This window comes from Passer domesticus, chromosome 5 (assembly GCF_036417665.1).
Source record: "Passer domesticus isolate bPasDom1 chromosome 5, bPasDom1.hap1, whole genome shotgun sequence".
NCBI classification, from domain to species: Eukaryota; Metazoa; Chordata; class Aves; order Passeriformes; family Passeridae; genus Passer; species Passer domesticus.
This window is the reverse complement of record NC_087478.1, coordinates 21,363,141-21,379,761: the sequence shown is the minus strand read 5'-3', so window position 1 is coordinate 21,379,761 and position 16,621 is coordinate 21,363,141. Positions and strand designations below refer to the sequence as shown.

Genomic DNA, 16,621 nt, shown 5'->3' with positions numbered 1-16,621 from the left:
GGGGAAAACATCAAGGAGGAAGACAGGACTTTGATGGATAGATATGAGTGCCATGGCACGGATACTGAAAAAATAAAAATAAAAATAAAAAATTGGGAAATGGTGTGACTGCAAGAAAAAGGACCAGGATTACATGAGGTGCATTGCAAAGTGCCAAAACAAGCCAAAAGTAACCTCAGAGATGTTGCAAAAGCAAGGGAAAAAATCAAGGAGGAAGACAGAACGCTGAGGTTAGGATAAGAGTGATATGGAAAGGATGCCAAAAAAAAAAAAAAAATTCATCGCCAAAGTCAAAGCCATGAAAAGGCATGGGATGCCCGAAGCTGCTGGGATATGGACCGAAGATTGCTTACTTCCTTCCCATTGAAACCGCAAGATTTCGTTTCCCTTCCCGAAAGGAAATTTCATTTCCTTTCGGGAAGGGAAACGAAATCTTGCGACCCAGAAAAGAAAGACTTACAAGCGCTCTGGAAAGGAGTTAGGATCAAATGAAATGCGCCTGAAAAAAACCACAAAGTCCAGAAAATTGGGACTACAAGAAAATGGTCGGGGAGGAAATGAGGTGCAGTGCAAAGGACCCAAACATGCCAAAAGTGACCTCCGAGATGTTGCAAAAGCAGGGGAAAACATCAAGGAGGAGGACACGGCTTTGATGGATAGATATGAGTGCCATGGCACGGATATCGAAAAAATAAAAATAAAAAATTGGGAAATGGAGTGACTGCAAGAAAAAGGACCAGGATTACGTGAGGTGCATTGCAAAGTGCCAAAACAAGCCAAAAGTAACCTCAGAGATGTTGCAAAAGCAGGGGAAAAAATCAAGGAGGAAGACAGAACGCTGACGGGAGGATAGGAGTGATATGGAAAGGATACCAAAAAAAAATAAAAAAATTCATCGCCAAAGTCAAAGCCATGAAAAGGCATGGGATGCCCGAAGCTGCTGGGATATGGACCGAAGATTGCTTACTTCCTTCCCATTGAAACCGCAAGATTTCGTTTCCCTTCCCGAAAGGAAATGAAATTTCCTTTCGGGAAGGGAAACGAAATCTTGCGACCCAGAAAAGAAAGACTTACAAGCGCTCTGGAAAGGAGATAGGATCAAATGAAATGTGCCTGAGAAAAACACAAAATCCAGAAAACTGGGACATTTTGGGACTACAAGAAAATGGTCGGGGAGGAAATGAGGTGCAGTGCAAAGGACCCAAACATGCCAAAAGTGACCTCCGAGATGTTGCAAAAGCAGGGGAAAACATCAAGGAGGAGGACAGGACTTTGATGGATAGATATGAGTGCCATGGCACGGATACCGAAAAAATAAAAATAAAAAATTGGGAAATGGAGTGACTGCAAGAAAAAGGACCAGGATTACGTGAGGTGCATTGCAAAGTGCCAAAACAAGCCAAAAGTAACCTCAGAGATGTTGCAAAAGCAGGGGAAAAAATCAAGGAGGAAGACAGAACGCTGAGGTTAGGATAAGAGTGATATGGAAAGGATGCCAAAAAAAAAAAAAAAAATTCATCGCCAAAGTCAAAGCCATGAAAAGGCATGGGATGCCCGAAGCTGCTGGGATATGGACCGAAGATTGCTTACTTCCTTCCCATTGAAACCGCAAGATTTCGTTCCCCTTCCGGAAAGGAAATGAAATTTCCTTTCGGGAAGGGGAACGAATTCTTGCGACCCAGAAAAGAAAGACTTACAAGCGCTCTGGAAAGGAGATAGGATCAAATGAAATGCGCCTGAAAAAAACCACAAAGTCCAGAAAATTGGGACTACAAGGCAATGGTCGGGGAGGAAATGAGGTGCAGTGCAAAGGACCCAAACATGCCAAAAGTGACCTCCGAGATGTTGCAAAAGCAGGGGAAAACATCAAGGAGGAGGACAGGACTTTGATGGATAGATATGAGTGCCATGGCACGGATAGCGAAAAAATAAAAATAAAAATAAAAAATTGGGAAATGGTGTGACTGCAAGAAAAAGGACCAGGATTACATGAGGTGCATTGCAAAGTGCCAAAACAAGCCAAAAGTAACCTCAGAGATGTTGCAAAAGCAGGGGAAAAAATCAAGGAGGAAGACAGAACGCTGAGGTTAGGATAAGAGTGATATGGAAAGGATGCCAAAAAAAAAAAAAAAATTCATTGCCAAAGTCAAAGCCATGAAAAGGCATGGGATGCCCGAAGCTGCTGGGATATGGACCGAAGATTGCTTACTTCCTTCCCATTGAAACCGCAAGATTTCGTTTCCCTTCCCGAAAGGAAATGAAATTTCCTTTCGGGAAGGGAAACGAAATCTTGCGACCCAGAAAAGAAAGACTTACAAGCGCTCTGGAAAGGAGTTAGGATCAAATGAAATGCGCCTGAGAAAAACACAAAATCCAGAAAACTGCGACATTTTGGGACTACAAGGTAATGGTCGGGGAGGAAATGAGGTGCAGTGCAAAGGACCCAAACATGCCAAAAGTGACCTCCGAGATGTTGCAAAAGCAGGGGAAAACATCAAGGAGAAGGACAGGACTTTGATGGATAGATATGAGTGCCATGGCACGGATAGCGAAAAAATAAAAATAAAAAATTGGGAAATGGAGTGACTGCAAGAAAAAGGACCAGGATTACGTGAGGTGCATTGCAAAGTGCCAAAACAAGCCAAAAGTAACCTCAGAGATGTTGCAAAAGCAGGGGAAAAAATCAAGGAGGAAGACAGAACGCTGACGGGAGGATAGGAGTGATATGGCAAGGATGCCAAAAAAAAAAAAAAATTCATCGCCAAAGTCAAAGCCATGAAAAGGCATGGGATGCCCGAAGCTGCTGGGATATGGACCGAAGATTGCTTACTTCCTTCCCATTGAAACCGCAAGATTTCGTTTCCCTTCCCGAAAGGAAATGAAATTTCCTTTCGGGAAGGGAAACGAAATCTTGCGACCCAGAAAACAAGACTTACAAGCGCTCTGGAAAGGAGATAGGATCAAATGAAATGTGCCTGAGAAAAACACAAAATCCAGAAAACTGGGACATTTTGGGACTACAAGAAAATGGTCGGGGAGGAAATGAGGTGCAGTGCAAAGGACCCAAACATGCCAAAAGTGACCTCCGAGATGTTGCAAAAGCAGGGGAAAACATCAAGGAGGAGGACACGGCTTTGATGGATAGAAATGAGTGCCATGGCACGGATAGCGAAAAAATATAAAAAAAAAATTGGGAAATGGAGTGACTGCAAGAAAAAGGACCAGGATTACGTGAGGTGCATTGCAAAGTGCCAAAACAAGCCAAAAGTAACCTCAGAGATGTTGCAAAAGCAGGGGAAAAAATCAAGGAGGAAGACAGAACGCTGACGGGAGGATAGGAGTGATATGGAAAGGATGCCAAAAAAAAAAAAAAAATTCATTGCCAAAGTCAAAGCCATGAAAAGGCATGGGATGCCCGAAGCTGCTGGGATATGGACCGAAGATTGCTTACTTCCTTCCCATTGAAACCGCAAGATTTCGTTTCCCTTCCCGAAAGGAAATTTCATTTCCTTTCGGGAAGGGAAACGAAATCTTGCGACCCAGAAAAGAAAGACTTACAAGCGCTCTGGAAAGGAGTTAGGATCAAATGAAATGCGCCTGAGAAAAACACAAAATCCAGAAAACTGCGACATTTTGGGACTACAAGGTAATGGTCGGGGAGGAAATGAGGTGCAGTGCAAAGGACCCAAACATGCCAAAAGTGACCTCCGAGATGTTGCAAAAGCAGGGGAAAACATCAAGGAGAAGGACAGGACTTTGATGGATAGATATGAGTGCCATGGCACGGATAGCGAAAAAATAAAAATAAAAAATTGGGAAATGGAGTGACTGCAAGAAAAAGGACCAGGATTACGTGAGGTGCATTGCAAAGTGCCAAAACAAGCCAAAAGTAACCTCAGAGATGTTGCAAAAGCAGGGGAAAAAATCAAGGAGGAAGACAGAACGCTGACGGGAGGATAGGAGTGATATGGCAAGGATGCCAAAAAAAAAAAAAAATTCATCGCCAAAGTCAAAGCCATGAAAAGGCATGGGATGCCCGAAGCTGCTGGGATATGGACCGAAGATTGCTTACTTCCTTCCCATTGAAACCGCAAGATTTCGTTTCCCTTCCCAAAAGGAAATGAAATTTCCTTTCGGGAAGGGAAACGAAATCTTGCGACCCAGAAAACAAGACTTACAAGCGCTCTGGAAAGGAGATAGGATCAAATGAAATGTGCCTGAGAAAAACACAAAATCCAGAAAACTGGGACATTTTGGGACTACAAGAAAATGGTCGGGGAGGAAATGAGGTGCAGTGCAAAGGACCCAAACATGCCAAAAGTGACCTCCGAGATGTTGCAAAAGCAGGGGAAAACATCAAGGAGGAGGACACGGCTTTGATGGATAGAAATGAGTGCCATGGCACAGATAGCGAAAAAATATAAAAAAAAAATTGGGAAATGGAGTGACTGCAAGAAAAAGGACCAGGATTACGTGAGGTGCATTGCAAAGTGCCAAAACAAGCCAAAAGTAACCTCAGAGATGTTGCAAAAGCAGGGGAAAAAATCAAGGAGGAAGACAGAACGCTGACGGGAGGATAGGAGTGATATGGCAAGGATGCCAAAAAAAAAAAAAAAAATTCATCGCCAAAGTCAAAGCCATGAAAAGGCATGGGATGCCCGAAGCTGCTGGGATATGGACCGAAGATTGCTTACTTCCTTCCCATTGAAACCGCAAGATTTCGTTTCCCTTCCCGAAAGGAAATGAAATTTCCTTTCGGGAAGGGAAACGAAATCTTGCGACCCAGAAAAGAAAGACTTACAAGCGCTCTGGAAAGGAGATAGGATCAAATGAAATGTGCCTGAGAAAAACACAAAATCCAGAAAACTGGGACATTTTGGGACTACAAGGCAATGGTCGGGGAGGAAATGAGGTGCAGTGCAAAGGACCCAAACATGTCAAAAGTGACCTCCGAGATGTTGCAAAAGCAGGGGAAAACATCAAGGAGGAGGACACGGCTTTGATGGATAGATATGAGTGCCATGGCACGGATAGCGAAAAAATAAAAATAAAAAATTAGGAAATGGAGTGACTGCAAGAAAAAGGACCAGGGTTACGTGAGGTGCATTGCAAAGTGCCAAAACAAGCCAAAAGTAACCTCAGAGATGTTGCAAAAGCAGGGGAAAAAATCAAGGAGGAAGACAGAACGCTGAGGTTAGGATAAGAGTGATATGGAAAGGATGCCAAAAAAAAAAAAAAAATTCATCGCCAAAGTCAAAGCCATGAAAAGCCATGGGATGCCCGAAGCTGCTGGGATATGGACCGAAGATTGCTTACTTCCTTCCCATTGAAACCGCAAGATTTCGTTTCCCTTCCCGAAAGGAAATGAAATTTCCTTTCGGGAAGGGAAACGAAATCTTGCGACCCAGAAAAGAAAGACTTACAAGCGCTCTGGAAAGGAGATAGGATCAAATGAAATGCGCCTGAAAAAAACCACAAAGTCCAGAAAATTGGGACTACAAGGTAATGGTCGGGGAGGAAATGAGGTGCAGTGCAAAGGACCCAAACATGCCAAAAGTGACCTCCGAGATGTTGCAAAAGCAGGGGAAAACATCAAGGAGGAGGACACGGCTTTTATGGATAGATATGAGTGCCATGGGACGGATACCGAAAAAATATAAAAAAAAAATTGGGAAATGGAGAGACTGCAAGAAAAAGGACCAGGATTACGTGAGGTGCATTGCAAAGTGCCAAAACAAGCCAAAAGTAACCTCAGAGATGTTGCAAAAGCAGGGGAAAAAATCAAGGAGGAAGACAGAACGCTGACGGGAGGATAGGAGTGATATGGCAAGGATACCAAAAAAAAAAAAAAAAATCATCGCCAAAGTCAAAGCCATAAAGAGGCATGGGATGCCCGAAGCTGCTGGGATATGGACCAAAGATTGCTTACTTCCTTCCCATTGAAACCGCAAGATTTCGTTTCCCTTCCCGAAAGGAAATGAAATTTCCTTTCGGGAAGGGAAACGAAATCTTGCGACCCAGAAAAGAAAGACTTACAAGCGCTCTGGAAAGGAGATAGGATCAAATGAAATGCGCCTGGGAAAACCATAAAATCCAGAAAATTGGGACTACAAGGTAATGGTCGGGGAGGAAATGGGGTGCAGTGCAAACGACCCAAACATGTCGAAAGTGACCTCCGATATGTTGCAAAAGCAGGGGAAAACATCAAGGAGGAGGACACGGCTTTGATGGATAGATATGAGTGCCATGGCACGGATAGCGAAAAAATAAAAATAAAAAATTGGGAAATGGAGAGACTGCAAGAAAAAGGACCAGGATTACGTGAGGTGCATTGCAAAGTGCCAAAACAAGCCAAAAGTAACCTCAGAGATGTTGCAAAAGCAGGGGAAAAAATCAAGGAGGAAGACAGAACGCTGACGGGAGGATAGGAGTGATATGGCAAGGATACCAAAAAAAAAAAAAAAAATCATCGCCAAAGTCAAAGCCATAAAGAGGCATGGGATGCCCGAAGCTGCTGGGATATGGACCAAAGATTGCTTACTTCCTTCCCATTGAAACCGCAAGATTTCGTTTCCCTTCCCGAAAGGAAATGAAATTTCCTTTCGGGAAGGGAAACGAAATCTTGCGACCCAGAAAAGAAAGACTTACAAGCGCTCTGGAAAGGAGATAGGATCAAATGAAATGCGCCTGAATAAAACACAAAATCCAGAAAACTGGGATATTTTGGGACTACAAGAAAATGGTCGGGGAGGAAATGAGGTGCAGTGCAAAGGACCCAAACATGCCAAAAGTGACCTCCGAGATGTTGCAAAAGCAGGGGAAAACATCAAGGAGGAGGACACGGCTTTGATGGATAGATATGAGTGCCATGGCACGGTTTGCGAAAAAATATAAAAAAAAAATTGGGAAATGGAGTGACTGCAAGAAAAAGGACCAGGATTACGTGAGGTGCATTGCAAAGTGCCAAAACAAGCCAAAAGTAACCTCAGAGATGTTGCAAAAGCAGGGGAAAAAATCAAGGAGGAAGACAGAACGCTGACGGGAGGATAGGAGTGATATGGCAAGGATGCCAAAAAAAAAAAAAAAAATTCATCGCCAAAGTCAAAGCCATGAAAAGGCATGGGATGCCCGAAGCTGCTGGGATATGGACCGAAGATTGCTTACTTCCTTCCCATTGAAACCGCAAGATTTCGTTTCCCTTCCCGAAAGGAAATGAAATTTCCTTTCGGGAAGGGAAACGAAATCTTGCGACCCAGAAAAGAAAGACTTACAAGCGCTCTGGAAAGGAGATAGGATCAAATGAAATGTGCCTGAGAAAAACACAAAATCCAGAAAACTGGGACATTTTGGGACTACAAGAAAATGGTCGGGGAGGAAATGAGGTGCAGTGCAAAGGACCCAAACATGCCAAAAGTGACCTCCGAGATGTTGCAAAAGCAGGGGAAAACATCAAGGAGGAGGACAGGACTTTGATGGATAGATATGAGTGCCATGGCACGGATAGCGAAAAAATAAAAATAAAAATAAAAAATTGGGAAATGGTGTGACTGCAAGAAAAAGGACCAGGATTACATGAGGTGCATTGCAAAGTGCCAAAACAAGCCAAAAGTAACCTCAGAGATGTTGCAAAAGCAGGGGAAAAAATCAAGGAGGAAGACAGAACGCTGACGGGAGGATAGGAGTGATATGGCAAGGATACCAAAAAAAAAAAAAAATTCATCGCCAAAGTCAAAGCCATGAAAAGGCATGGGATGCCCGAAGCTGCTGGGATATGGACCGAAGATTGCTTACTTCCTTCCCATTGAAACCGCAAGATTTCGTTTCCCTTCCCGAAAGGAAATGAAATTTCCTTTCGGGAAGGGAAACGAAATCTTGCGAACCAGAAAAGAAAGACTTACAAGCGCTCTGGAAAGGAGATAGGATCAAATGAATGTGCCTGAGAAAAACACAAAATCCAGAAAACTGGGACATTTTGGGACTACAAGAAAATGGTCGGGGAGGAAATGAGGTGCAGTGCAAAGGACCCAAACATGCCAAAAGTGACCTCCGAGATGTTGCAAAAGCAGGGGAAAACATCAAGGAGGAGGACACGGCTTTGATGGATAGAAATGAGTGCCATGGCACGGATAGCGAAAAAATATAAAAAAAAAATTGGGAAATGGAGTGACTGCAAGAAAAAGGACCAGGATTACGTGAGGTGCATTGCAAAGTGCCAAAACAAGCCAAAAGTAACCTCAGAGATGTTGCAAAAGCAGGGGAAAAAATCAAGGAGGAAGACAGAATGCTGATGGGAGGATAGGAGTGATATGGCAAGGATACCAAAAAAAAATAAAAAAATTCATCGCCAAAGTCAAAGCCATGAAAAGGCATGGGATGCCCGAAGCTGCTGGGATATGGACCAAAGATTGCTTACTTCCTTCCCATTGAAACCGCAAGATTTCGTTTCCCTTCCCGAAAGGAAATTTCATTTCCTTTCGGGAAGGGAAACGAAATCTTGCGTCCCAGAAAAGAAAGACTTACAAGCGCTCTGGAAAGGAGATAGGATCAAATGAAATGTGCCTGAGAAAAACAAAAAATCCAGAAAACTGGGACATTTTGGGACTACAAGGCAATGGTCGGGGAGGAAATGAGGTGCAGTGCAAAGGACCCAAACATGTCAAAAGTGACCTCCGAGATGTTGCAAAAGCAGGGGAAAACATCAAGGAGGAGGACACGGCTTTGATGGATAGATATGAGTGCCATGGCACGGATAGCGAAAAAATAAAAATAAAAAATTAGGAAATGGAGTGACTGCAAGAAAAAGGACCAGGGTTACGTGAGGTGCATTGCAAAGTGCCAAAACAAGCCAAAAGTAACCTCAGAGATGTTGCAAAAGCAGGGGAAAAAATCAAGGAGGAAGACAGAACGCTGAGGTTAGGATAAGAGTGATATGCAAAGCATGCCAAAAAAAAAAAAAAAATTCATCGCCAAAGTCAAAGCCATGAAAAGGCATGGGATGCCCGAAGCTGCTGGGATATGGACCAAAGATTGCTTACTTCCTTCCCATTGAAACCGCAAGATTTCGTTTCCCTTCCCGAAAGGAAATGAAATTTCCTTTCGGGAAGGGAAACGAAATCTTGCGACCCAGAAAAGAAAGACTTACAAGCGCTCTGGAAAGGAGATAGGATCAAATGAAATGCGCCTGAAAAAAACCACAAAGTCCAGAAAATTGGGACTACAAGGTAATGGTCGGGGAGGAAATGAGGTGCAGTGCAAAGGACCCAAACATGCCAAAAGTGACCTCCGAGATGTTGCAAAAGCAGGGGAAAACATCAAGGAGGAGGATAGGACTTTGATGGATAGATATGAGTGCCATGGCACGGATAGCGAAAAAATAAAAATAAAAAATTAGGAAATGGAGTGACTGCAAGAAAAAGGACCAGGGTTACGTGAGGTGCATTGCAAAGTGCCAAAACAAGCCAAAAGTAACCTCAGAGATGTTGCAAAAGCAGGGGAAAAAATCAAGGAGGAAGACAGAACGCTGACGGGAGGATAGGAGTGATATGGCAAGGATACCAAAAAAAAAAAAAACATTCATCGCCAAAGTCAAAGCCATGAAAAGGCATGGGATGCCCGAAGCTGCTGGGATATGGACCGAAGATTGCTTACTTCCTTCCCATTGAAACCGCAAGATTTCGTTTCCCTTCCCGAAAGGAAATGAAATTTCCTTTCGGGAAGGGAAACGAAATCATGCGACCCAGAAAAGAAAGACTTACAAGCGCTCTGGAAAGGAGATAGGATCAAATGAAATGCGCCTGAAAAAAACCACAAAGTCCAGAAAATTGGGACTACAAGAAAATGGTCGGGGAGGAAATGAGGTGCAGTGCAAAGGACCCAAACATGCCAAAAGTGACCTCCGAGATGTTGCAAAAGCAGGGGAAAACATCAAGGAGGAGGACACGGCTTTGATGGATAGATATGAGTGCCATGGCACGGTTTGCGAAAAAATATAAAAAAAAAATTGGGAAATGGAGTGACTGCAAGAAAAAGGACCAGGATTACGTGAGGTGCATTGCAAAGTGCCAAAACAAGCCAAAAGTAACCTCAGAGATGTTGCAAAAGCAGGGGAAAAAATCAAGGAGGAAGACAGAACGCTGACGGGAGGATAGGAGTGATATGGCAAGGATACCAAAAAAAAAAAAAAAATTCATCGCCAAAGTCAAAGCCATAAAGAGGCATGGGATGCCCGAAGCTGCTGGGATATGGACCAAAGATTGCTTACTTCCTTCCCATTGAAACCGCAAGATTTCGTTTCCCTTCCCGAAAGGAAATGAAATTTCCTTTCGGGAAGGGAAACGAAATCTTGCGAACCAGAAAAGAAAGACTTACAAGCGCTCTAGAAAGGAGATAGGATCAAATGAAATGTGCCTGAGAAAAACACAAAATCCAGAAAACTGGGACATTTTGGGACTACAAGGCAATGGTCGGGGAGGAAATGAGGTGCAGTGCAAAGGACCCAAACATGCCAAAAGTGACCTCCGAGAAGTTGCAAAAGCAGGGGAAAACATCAAGGAGGAGGACACGGCTTTGATGGATAGATATGAGTGCCATGGCACGGATATCGAAAAAATAAAAATAAAAAATTAGGAAATGGAGTGACTGCAAGAAAAAGGACCAGGATTACGTGAGGTGCATTGCAAAGTGCCAAAACAAGCCAAAAGTAACCTCAGAGATGTTGCAAAAGCAGGGGAAAAAATCAAGGAAGAAGACAGAACGCTGAGGTTAGGATAAGAGTGATATGGAAAGGATGCCAAAAAAAAAAAAAAAAATTCATCGCCAAAGTCAAAGCCATGAAAAGGCATGGGATGCCCGAAGCTGCTGGGATATGGACCGAAGATTGCTTACTTCCTTCCCATTGAAACCGCAAGATTTCGTTTCCCTTCCCGAAAGGAAATGAAATTTCCTTTCGGGAAGGGAAACGAAATCTTGCGACCCAGAAAAGAAAGACTTACAAGCGCTCTGGAAAGGAGATAGGATCAAATGAAATGCACCAGAAAAAAACCACAAAGTCCAGAAAATTGGGACTACAAGAAAATGGTCGGGGAGGAAATGAGGTGCAGTGCAAAGGACCCAAACATGCCAAAAGTGACCTCCGAGATGTTGCAAAAGCATGGGAAAACGTCAAGGAGAAGGACAGGACATTGATGGATAGATATGAGTGCCATGGCACGGATAGCGAAAAAATAAAAATAAAAAATTGGGAAATGGAGTGACTGCAAGAAAAAGGACCAGGATTACGTGAGGTGCATTGCAAAGTGCCAAAACAAGCCAAAAGTAACCTCAGAGATGTTGCAAAAGCAGGGGAAAAAATCAAGGAGGAAGACAGAACGCTGACGGGAGGATAGGAGTGATATGGCAAGGATACCAAAAAAAAAAAAAAAATTCATCGCCAAAGTCAAAGCCATGAAAAGGCATGGGATGCCCGAAGCTGCTGGGATATGGACCGAAGATTGCTTACTTCCTTCCCATTGAAACCGCAAGATTTCGTTTCCCTTCCGGAAAGGAAATGAAATTTCCTTTCGGGAAGGGAAACGAAATCTTGCGACCCAGAAAAGAAAGACTTACAAGCGCTCTGGAAAGGAGATAGGATCAAATGAAATGTGCCTGAGAAAAACACAAAATCCAGAAAACTGGGACATTTTGGGACTACAAGAAAATGGTCGGGGAGGAAATGAGGTGCAGTGCAAAGGACCCAAACATGTCAAAAGTGACCTCCGAGATGTTGCAAAAGCAGGGGAAAACATCAAGGAGGAGGACAGGACTTTGATGGATAGATATGAGTGCCATGGCACGGATACTGAAAAAATAAAAATAAAAATAAAAAATTGGGAAATGGTGTGACTGCAAGAAAAAGGACCAGGATTACATGAGGTGCATTGCAAAGTGCCAAAACAAGCCAAAAGTAACCTCAGAGATGTTGCAAAAGCAGGGGAAAAAATCAAGGAGGAAGACAGAACGCTGAGGTTAGGATAAGAGTGATATGGAAAGGATGCCAAAAAAAAAAAAAAAAATTCATCGCCAAAGTCAAAGCCATGAAAAGGCATGGGATGCCCGAAGCTGCTGGGATATGGACCGAAGATTGCTTACTTCCTTCCCATTGAAACCGCAAGATTTCGTTTCCCTTCCCGAAAGGAAATGAAATTTCCTTTCGGGAAGGGAAACGAAATCTTGCGACCCAGAAAAGAAAGACTTACAAGCGCTCTGGAAAGGAGATAGGATCAAATGAATTGCGCCTGAAAAAAACCACAAAGTCCAGAAAATTGGGACTACAAGGTAATGGTCGGGGAGGAAATGAGGTGCAGTGCAAAGGACCCAAACATGCCAAAAGTGACCTCCGAGATGTTGCAAAAGCATGGGAAAACATCAAGGAGAAGGACAGGACTTTGATGGATAGATATGAGTGCCATGGCACGGATACTGAAAAAATAAAAATAAAAAATTGGGAAATGGAGTGACTGCAAGAAAAAGGACCAGGATTACGTGAGGTGCATTGCAAAGTGCCAAAACAAGCCAAAAGTAACCTCAGAGATGTTGCAAAAGCAGGGGAAAAAATCAAGGAGGAAGACAGAACGCTGACGGGGGGATAGGAGTGATATGGCAAGGATACCAAAAAAAAAAAAAAATTCATCGCCAAAGTCAAAGCCATGAAAAGGCATGGGATGCCCGAAGCTGCTGGGATATGGACCGAAGATTGCTTACTTCCTTCCCATTGAAACCGCAAGATTTCGTTTCCCTTCCCGAAAGGAAATTTCATTTCCTTTCGGGAAGGGAAACGAAATCTTGCGACCCAGAAAAGAAAGACTTACAAGCGCTCTGGAAAGGAGATAGGATCAAATGAAATGTGCCTGAGAAAAACACAAAATCCAGAAAACTGGGACATTTTGGGACTACAAGAAAATGGTCGGGGAGGAAATGAGGTGCAGTGCAAAGGACCCAAACATGCCAAAAGTGACCTCCGAGATGTTGCAAAAGCAGGCGAAAACATCAAGGAGGAGGACACGGCTTTGATGGATAGATATGAGTGCCATGGCACGGATACTGAAAAAATAAAAATAAAAATAAAAAATTGGGAAATGGAGTGACTACAAGAAAAAGGACCAGGATTACGTGAGGTGCATTGCAAAGTGCCAAAACAAGCCAAAAGTAACCTCAGAGATGTTGCAAAAGCCGGGGAAAAAATCAAGGAGGAAGACAGAACGCTGAGGTTAGGATAAGAGTAATATGGAAAGGATGCCAAAAAAAAAAAAAAAATTCATCGCCAAAGTCAAAGCCATGAAAAGGCATGGGATGCCCGAAGCTGCTGGGATATGGACCGAAGATTGCTTACTTCCTTCCCATTGAAACCGCAAGATTTCGTTTCCCTTCCCGAAAGGAAATGAAATTTCCTTTCGGGAAGGGAAACGAAATCTTGCGACCCAGAAAAGAAAGACTTACAAGCGCTCTGGAAAGGAGATAGGATCAAATGAAATGCGCCTGAAAAAAAACCACAAAGTCCAGAAAATTGGGACTACAAGAAAATGGTCGGGGAGGAAATGAGGTGCAGTGCAAAGGACCCATACATGCCGAAGGTGACCTCCGAGATGTTGCAAAAGCAGGGGAAAACATCAAGGAGGAGGACACGGCTTTGATGGATAGATATGAGTGCCATGGCACGGATAGCGAAAAAATAAAAATAAAAAATTAGGAAATGGAGTGACTGCAAGAAAAAGGACCAGGATTACGTGAGGTGCATTGCAAAGTGCCAAAACAAGCCAAAAGTAACCTCAGAGATGTTGCAAAAGCAGGGGAAAAAATCAAGGAGGAAGACAGAACACTGAGGGTCGGATAGGAGTGACCTGATGTTGTAATGGCTACACAGATCTCCTCCAAACATGTCTGGAGCATCTGCTGGCCATGCTATTTTCCTTCTTTATGTGCAGTTGTTCAAGGATGATTATTCAATTGGAAAAAAGGCGCTGAATCTTCTTCTGCTGGAGTGGGTTTAAAGCTGTGAGCCTAAACTCCTGGGGAATCACCCATATTCTGGTTATAGGTTGGAGATTGTGGGCTCAACAAAGCAGTGGGGTGACAGGTGAGGATTGTGAGTGTGAGTCAGTGATTAGATGATTCAGGCACCTGGAAGATGACCTGGCCTCCAGTTTGTGCTCTGACCTGCACATAAAGCACTGAAAAGAGTACAGACTCTTCTATTTACCTGTAATGATTTGATGACATCATGGAATTTAAACCTAGGACCTCTTTTCTTAGGTGGATGTTTTATCTGGCATCACATTCTAAATGCCTCAATTATGAAAATTCAGACTTGTTTAGTCATATAAAAACAGAAGACGAAGAGAAGGACACATCTACTGCTCATTTTCTGAGTGAAAGGACTCAAAAGTATAAATATATATACAAGTATAAATATATAAATACACATATATAATATATATTAATAACATATTTTATATAAATATATATATATATTATATTTTATATATATTATATATATAAAATCCTCTTTTGCTATATATGTATACATATATATATATATATAGGAGCAAAAGTTTCTCAGGAATATAAAAGAACATTCCAACTACACAAATGTCCAAATGTAAATATATGTTCGGATTTAAATAGATAGAGAAAACTCAGTATCAACAAAGAAAAGAAACAGATGCCTGTGCTTATTGGCTGCTGCCATCTATGAAAGTCTAGTCCTGGGGAAAAAGCCTATTATATATAAAATAAACCAACTATGCTAATGCCCCAAGCAAGTCACATGGAATTTTATAAATTTACAGAAATAATGAATTCACCAGAAATTTTGTTAAAATATGCAAGAAAACAAAATAAACTCTATAGTAAGTTGGTCTTGAACTAGTGGGATAGGTTCCACCAAATTGTATCAGACAAAAATTTTTAAATGAGCAGAACAAGCCTTAGTTATCGAAAAGTACAAATAAAATTGTATTGAGAGTCACTGCTTGTCTTTAACATGCCATTAATGGTAAGGGTAATGAAATGTTATGATATAGTGACTAAATGAAGTATAGTTCTAAATAGCATGAGTGTTAAGAATTAACTGAATTATAAATAGAGATTGGGAGTAGGAATCCATGGGAAGGAAAAATTCCTGAACATTTCATTACCTGATTGCTGATTATACTGTTACAATGTTCCAAAACAGCGTAGTCAGACTTTGTCTGTGTGTGCAATATTTGTGGCTTGTAAAAATTTTAAGATTTGAATCCTCATTTGTTAATCTTTTCCTGAAAAAAAGCAGAAGATTCCATCTGTGGAGGTACAAGTGGGGGGAATCTTTCCAGCAAAAGCTCAGAGAAATTTAAGATTTACACAAGGGAAAGAAAAGCAGAAAGAGTAGTTCATAGCATCTGGGAACATGGGGTTTTTCATGTCTGGTTTGTGTCTGTGGTGGTTTTTGCTTAATACAAATTCACTAATTGGTGTTGCTTTGAATGTTTACATGAAATGTAATTATGGGAGAGAAAGTCTGACAGGGAAAACCTTTCCCAAAACAAACCTCAAGATACAAGATTTTCATATCATTGCACATACAATTTTCCTTTAATCCAGACAGTTTAAGTTGCTTCCATCATGTACTTTAACTTAGGGTCAGTGCTGCAAGTCTGGTTCAAGAACTGCCCAATGCACATTCCAAGCTGATTACATCCACTTGCATTTTTTTAATTACACCCACTTTAGGTGATAAGATCTATATACAATGAAAGACAATATTTCCCTTTAGAGACTGCAATCACTGGTTATTTTGTCTATTCATACAGAGTATCAGGCTCAGCCAGGTGCTGTCCTGAAACATGTTGAGCACTTCAGAATGCCAAATTGACTCAGCTCCTGCCGCAGCCAGCATTGTGGAGCCAGCAGGTGTTTGGCATGTTACAGGGCAAACTGTGAAATTACATTTTAGTTGTTTTCCTTGTAATTGCTTTGCCTCGTGGGAATTGTGAATTTTCTTTTTCCTTTTGCAGAGGTCACAGCCACGTAAGGGCTAAGTGTAAACAGTCTGTTGTCATTTTATGAGTGGCCAATAATCACCAATAATGTGATACTGGCAGTTATGTACACGGCTGTGAAAGTAGTAGCTATTGCAGTGCTACTTATCTGGAAATTAATTTAAACTTAGAGGGCATCTCTGTAATTCCCTCTGCAGAGAAGATATCACAGAAAAAGAGCCAATTAATTTATCCGCTATGGAGGAAGTAAGTGTCATTTATCCAAAGTGCTGAGAATTATCTCCTTGCACTCCACACTACAAAACATACCCTTCATTATGCAGAGGGACTAAAAGCTTCATAGTCCCTGTCAGACTCACAGCTTAGAATGAATCCATAGTGGGTCTTTACTATTCAGCAGCACCTTCCAGCACAAAGCCACTTACTTACTTTAGAATGCTAAATACTTTCATATAGTAAGCATAAATAATTTGGTATAATTTGTACTGGATATCTGGTAATAAGAGTGTTGGAATACATTAAATTTTCCATCAGAATTCTACTTTGGAACCAGAATAAGTTCCACAGAAAATAGTTTTCCTGAAGGATATCTGTTTAAATCCTTATCA

General features: G+C 42.0%; 1 long non-coding RNA gene across 6 annotated transcripts in view; it reads right to left on the bottom strand.

The window, feature by feature from the left end:
- LOC135301816 (uncharacterized) overlaps positions 1–16,621 on the bottom strand; it is a 134,172-nt gene that overhangs the window by 113,252 nt on the left and 4,299 nt on the right. For all 6 annotated transcript variants that reach the window (XR_010363556.1, XR_010363554.1, XR_010363553.1 and 3 more), the window contains one exon: positions 15,171–15,290. This is a non-coding gene — a long non-coding RNA (uncharacterized LOC135301816). The remainder of the gene's footprint in view (positions 1–15,170; positions 15,291–16,621) is intronic.